Here is a 7133-nt window from a genome sequence, read left to right as displayed (position 1 = left end):
CATGTTTTCCCTACCTGAGGTTTTCAAATTAAAAAAAAAAAAACCAGACCGCAAAAGCAAAGAAAGGAAATAATTCTAAGCCTTAGAAATGATTTACTCAAAAAAAAAAAAGAAGAAAGAAAGAAAGAAATGATTTACTCAGTAAATGTTTGCTTAATCCCAGGTTTGAGCCAGGTACTATCCCAGGCACTGGAAATTGTACAGGAGAAAGAAACAGGCCCTATCTTCAGGAAGTCAGGAATTGAGAGGATGGGGCTGAAGGGAACAGCGAGTAAATAAGCAAATTATCATGTGTTGAAGTTGTTTTCACGAAGAAATAGACGTTACAATGATACTGTGTTATAGACCATCTTGTAGAGATTTGCACAGGACTCAGAAAGAAGGAATGGAACCTAACCAAGGGAGTTTGACCAGATATAGTGTCCCAGAGACAGGCATGCCTGAGCCCGGTTTTGGAAGAACAGGAATTCTCCAGAGAGTGAGATAAGTACTTAAAAGAGAGGGAGCCACATATGCAAAGGTACGGGTGGGTGACCGCATGGCGCATTTGTAGAATGTCTATGAAGTAATAAGAATGACAGATGTCGAAGCTTGAGAAGGAGGCAGAGACCAGATAACCAAAGGTCTTAACGTACATTCTAAGGAACTTGAATTTGATTCTGAAATTATGGAACTGATGAAAGATGATATGCAAGGGAAATTGCTCTGACAATAATGTATGGAGAATGAGTTTAGGAGGTTGAGGACAACTGAGCAGACGGGAGCCCAGAAGTATGGGCTTTGTAGTAACTTGAATGATCAGTAAATGAGGCTCTAAACTCAAGCAGGGGCAGCGGAAGTGAAGAATATGTGACAAACATTAATGTGGTAAAATATGGCATGACTTTTACAATCAAATAATTGGGAGAGGTGAGTTAAGAAAGGAAGTAGGTTGATTCCCAGGCGTCTTCCGTGTTAACTGGCTGGATGATGGTGTCATTCACCAAGCAGGCAATACAGGAGTGAACAAGTGTGATTTTGCACATGTTAAGTTGATCGTATGAATCCAAAAGGGAATTATGAGCTAGTAGACTAGAATTAGGAGTAATTAAAATAGAGTTGGTAGACAAAACCATGGTATGTGAAATTGGTCAGCAGGGTACAGATTAGAATGAGAAACAAAGGGGTCACAGATAAAACCCAGGAAAACATCAATATATAAGGAGTTGGTGAAAGAGGAGGAATTGAACTAGAAGGAATGGAATGGCACTACAGCCAGAAGAGAGATGTCACTGAGCCCAAAGGTGAAATGAATGTCAGATGGTCAGTAGTGTTAGGTGCCACAAATCAAGTAATAAGGGGGTAAACTGGAATTGGTAACCAGGAGAGTACTGGAGACAAGTTCAGTGATTTATGGTGAAGGGAAACCAGATTATTCCAGGTTGGATTATTAATAGGAAGGTGAGAACTAGTGGGAGGGGAGAAATGAGTTAGGGAGCATTTATGTTAATGGCACAACCTCATACACACACGGAGGGTGAATTAAAGAAGAGATCTTTAGATAGGACAAATTTTCTGTGATATTCTAAAGGAATTAGGGTTAGAGCACAGATGAAGAAATTAACCATACCTTAGGCTGGAGGGAAAAGCCTACAGAAACATGGGAGTGCAGATAAGTCTGATTTGGAGGAGAAGGAATTTCCTCCTGCTGATCTTATCTTTTGTAAAGCAGGAGAAAGATGTCATTTTTTAGAGATGTTGGTTATAGTAGCAATTTTGGGGTCTTTGGGTGCCTAAAATATGTTAATGGATTTTGATCTGTGATTTGCAGATGTTTTTAAAAAGTCATGGCTCTGAGTTCATTCTATATGCTTGTGTCAAAAGCTCCACTTTTATCACTTTTATATGTTTGGCACCTGTGTTACTTTTTGTTTTTTTAAGAAAAAATTTGCTCGTGAATTATAGTTTAAAAACTACTTAGGAAGGGCAGGGCACCTGGGGGGCTCAGTCAGTTAAGTGTCTGCCTTGCGCTCAGGTCATGATCCCAGGGTCCTGGGACAGAGCCCCGAGTTGGGCTCCCTACTCAGTGGGAATTCTGCTTCTCCCTCTCCTCCCTGCTTGTGCTATCTCTGTCTCTCTCAATAAATAAAATCTAAAAAAAAAACCCAACAACCTAACAACAACAACCAAAAACCAACCAAACAAACAAAAACTAGGAAGGGGAAGAAAGAATGTTTTAAGGTGATAAGCCTGAAGAGAGACTGGAAAGAAATGGAGGAGTTCAACAGGTGTGTGGAGGTAGATGGAAAGGCACTCACATCGGAGGAAAAGTTTGTGCAATGACAAGGAATCATGAGAGGACACGATGTGCTTACTTTACTACTATAAACAGTATTTTTTAAACTTCATTTTCCAATTATTTGTTACTAGTACATAGAAATACAACTGATTTTTTTTATATTGACCTTATATCCAGTAACCTTGATAAGTTCACTTTTTTCCAATAGCTTATTTGTATATTCCTTTGGATTTTCTGCATAAACAATCATCATCTGTAAATAATGGCCATCTTATTTTTTCCTTTCTACTTATAATACCTTTTAAATTCTTTTCTTACATTATAGTACTCTATGGCACAAGCCAGTACAATATTGAATACAATAATAACATTCAGTACTTTACCATTTAATGTGTTAGCTTTAATTTGTGGTTACCTGTTATCAGAATAAGGACATTCCCTTGTATTCCTAGTGTGCTGTGAGTTTTTATCACAAATGGTAGTATTTTGTCATATTCATTTTCTGCATTGGATCAAAATGACCAAATTATTTTCTCTTCATACTTTAATAAAGAAGTACATTGACTGAATTTTTAGGCTAACCAATGACATATTCCTGAAATAAATCCTATTTGGTCATAATATATCATCATATATGCATATGTGTGTATAAGATCAGGTTTCTTTCTTAATAAATAGAAGTCTGAAAGAATTGACTAAGATTGTATCCTAAGAATTCAGAGCAGAATTTTTATCATTCAAATCTGAAGAATGGGTAGAAGCATAATACCTGGAGAGGAAGGGAAAGGCAAGTACAAGTGTACTATAGGAACCAAAGGCTCAGAGGGGGAGTGAATACAGCATCTGTAGGGACCAGTGGGGAAACTAGCTTTGCTGGCATTGAGGGCTCCTGAAAGGATAAAAGAAAAAATAATATTGGAAATGAAAGCTAGAATTAGGTTACCAGGGATTTTGAGTGCTGTCTGAGACTTTAATAGCTGGGATATGATCCTTTAGATATTAAATCATTGTTTATGTCTGAGAAGCAAATGGTCAATTTGAAGACTATGTTGTCTGATGAGACTGAAGGATGATTTGGTAATTTCTGGCTTGTGAAATTGGCTGAAAGACAGGTTCTTGGGAGTAGGCGTTGGGAGGGTCTGTGAAAAATGTTCTCAGTGAGCAGTACAAAGAGAACAGAAGGTAGCTCCATTTTTGGTATCTGACAATTGCCCTGGTCTTTTTCCAAATGCCACAGATGATAAAACTCTTAAAGCTGACCTTGTGACATTTTTCAAAATCAAGGTGCAATTATACTTTCAAAACCAGAAGATACAATTCAGTTAGTATTGTCGGTCAGTATGTTCCAGGTTGTAAAATCAAGTGTTTCAGGAATACATTTTCTAAGAGCCATAAGAAAAAGTTTTTCATTTTGAGAGATAGCTTCCTATTGGAACACTGGACAAAGAGTCAAGAGACCTGCATATTTGTCTGCTCCCATTCTGCTTCAAGTTACATAGTCTCCGGCCTTTTCAACTCTACCAATTCCACTGTGTTGTTTCATCTACTGCATTAGGGTTCCTAATGGTGTAGATCAACTCAAAATTTTATATTTCCATCTTATGCATTTTTGTGTAGAAATGTTGAGATGAGCACAAAAAGAACTACAAATAAATCCTATTTTCATCAATCAAATTGTTAGTAATACTATTGGCACATATTGTTGGATAAAAATAATTAAATTATACATTATGAACTAAAAATTTCAACCTAAAAATGAATTGTTGTAGGAAGATGGAGTAGACAGACATAATTTTCCCTATTTTTTCTACTAAGTATATCTAAAAACTCATAAAAAGATTGAAAAGTGGAAAGAAGATAGGTCAGGTAGGAACCTCGGGAAAAGAGAAATGATATGGTGATTGTGGGGTTTTTTACCTCATATGCTCCCGACTTGGAGCTGAAGAAGCAGGAACCCAGACAGACACAAAAAATATTGCAAAGCCCCAACAAGAGCCTGCTTTCTTTAACCACAGGGCCAAGAAAGGGGTACCCCTAGCAAGACAAAAAATTCTTAGACATCAACCACTCTACTCCAGCCAAACACCACAGAAAAACACTGGTCCTATTACTACCCACACCAGCAAAGGCTGAGTGGGGAGGCCAGACCTCCCCTCACCTTGTGAGGCTGTAAAGAGGGGTCATAAAACCCTGCTGGGTGGTGTCAGAAAAGGCCAAGAGCTAGGAAATGCATCTATGCTGGCTGGCAATAAAGACCCCACTTTCTCAGCATGATAGTGGAGACCACGTGGGGAACCTGGACATTCCCCACTCCCATTCAGTAGTAAGAGAACATCCCCTCTCCCTCCCTTCTGGAGTGGTGTCAGAGGAGGCCTAGTGCAGAGCTGGAACTTTTGCTCCTGCCCAGCAGTAATGAGGCCACAATCCCCCCTCATGGTGTCACTGGAGGCCAAAAGAGTAGTAACAAGGCACTCTAACCTTTGAGCCAGAATAATAGCAGTGAAGGCCTAGTGAGGAACTAGAAATCCCACCAAGCAATAAAAAGGAGGCCCTTACCTCCTTGGGTATTAGGGGTGGGGGGCAAATGAGGAAGTTGGGCTTCTACGCTCCATGGCCATCATGAAGTAAGACCTCCTCTTCCTTTGCTAGAGCAGTATCGGAGCAAGCCAGGTGAAACAGAAGGTTCAAATAAGATCCAGAGTTTCACAGCAATATTCAAAATGTCCAGGATTCAACAAAAGACCTTTTTTTTCCCCCAACAAAAGACTTTTATCAAACCAAGAACAAGGAAGATCACTTGGATTAAAAAAAAAAGACAATTAATAGACATTAACAAGCTGGTGACAGATATTACAATAATCTAACAAAGATTTTAAAGCAGCCATCATAAAAATACTGTAGTGAGCAATTATGCAAATGTTGGAAACAAAAAACAGAGTTTCAGCTAAGAAATTTAAAGTCTCAGCAAAGGAAAAGAAGAAATAACAAATGGAAATTTTAGAATTGAACACATATAGTAAGTGAAAAATCTAAAGCTTACTGTATGGGCTCAAGAGCAGAAGTGGGTGAAGAGAACAGGTATCTATGGACTGGAAGATAAAACAATATAAATTACTCAATCTTAAGGAGAGAAGATAGACTGAAAAAATGTATGAAGAGAGCCTCAGGTTCTGTGGGACTATAACAAAAGATGTAACATATCATTGGATTTCAGAAAGGATGGGAGAAAGAGGATTGGCCTGCAAAGTCTTTGAAGCATTTTTAGCTGAAAATTCCCAAGCTTATCATGAGACATAAACCTACAGAGTCAAGAAGCTGAGTTGACCCAAAAAAAGCATAAAACCAAAGAAATCTACACCAAAACACATCATAGTTAAACTTCTGAAAACAAAAGTCAAAGAAAAAAAATCTTCAAAGAGGTTAGAGAGAAAAATAACACCTTAGGTATAGAGGGAAAAGAGTCAAATGAAAACAGACTTCTTATCAGAAACCTCAAAGGTACAACATAATAGAATTCAGGAATGCAGAGGAATGTCATCAGCAAAATAGCAGACTGGAAAGGCCCAGGCCTTCATTCTCCCACAGAGACTTTGACTAACAAGAAGCTATGGAACAAATTGCTTTTGAGAACTCCAGAAAGCAGTTAAGGCGTTGCAGTACCCCCAGCGAGTACAAAGCCAATAAGAGATGCATTGGGGTGGGTGGTGAAACTGGTGACATTTACCAACCCCAGCCACTCCCCTTGCCTGGCCCAGCAAAGCCCATTCAGGAGAAAACTCCCAACTCTCAGCTTCTCCCTCAGAGGGAAAGAGAAAAAAGAACTGTGTGGTCAGTGGTCTTGCTTTCTGGAGGCTTGCCCAAAGGACTGGTTGTGAGTATATTCATAGGTATGTGCAGCCATCACCACAAGCAAATTTAGAACATTTTCATCACCTCAACAAAACAAAACCTCTGGCTACCACTGTCCCATTCCCTTCTATAACCCCCAATCCTAAGCAACCGTACATATTTATAGATTTATTTATTTATTTGAATCTCAAGCAGACTCCCCACTGAGCGTGAAGCCCAATGCAGGGCTCAATCCCATGACCCCAAGATCATGACCTGAGCCAAAATCAAGAGTTGGACGCTTAACTGACTAAGCCACCCAGGTGCCCCCTTTTCTGTCAGTTTTTGCTTAATGTTTTTGGTGCTCTGTTATTAAGTGTATATATGCTTTTAATTATTATACCTTCTTTTCTGATTAAGGGCTTTAATGCAGAATATATAAAGAACATTCATAGACAAACAGGCCCCCCCCCAAAGGATCTGACCCTTCACTTAAGAAGATACACGAATGTCAATTAAGCACATAAAAAGCTATTCAAAACTGATTATGGGGGAAATGAAATAACCACAATAAGACACCAACACACACACACACACACACACACCCCAGAATGCCTAAAATTTAGAAGACTGACAATGCCAAGTGCAGACAAGGATACAGTACAACTAGAAGAGTCACACTTTACTGAGAGGAATGCAGAATGGTTCACCCCTTGAATTATTATGTATTCTTAATGGAGTGGCTTTTTCATCATTATAAAATGTCCTTCTTCATCTCTAGTAACATTTTTTTCGGGGCGGGGAGAGGGAGAGAGAGAGAGGAGGGGAAGCGGCAGAGGGAGAAGGAAAGAGAAAATCTTAAGCAGGATCCACGCCCAGTGCAGAGCCCAATGAGGGGCACATCTCACAACCCTGAGATCCTGACCTAAGCCGAAATCAAAAGGTGAAGACTTAACTTACTGAGCCACTCAGGTGCCCCAACATTTTGTGTTTTTAAGTCTATCTTGTCTTTTATCAGTATAGCTAC

This window comes from Ailuropoda melanoleuca, chromosome 3 (genome assembly GCF_002007445.2).
Source record: "Ailuropoda melanoleuca isolate Jingjing chromosome 3, ASM200744v2, whole genome shotgun sequence".
NCBI lineage: Eukaryota > Metazoa > Chordata > Mammalia > Carnivora > Ursidae > Ailuropoda > Ailuropoda melanoleuca.
Note: the sequence above shows the minus strand (reverse complement) of the source record.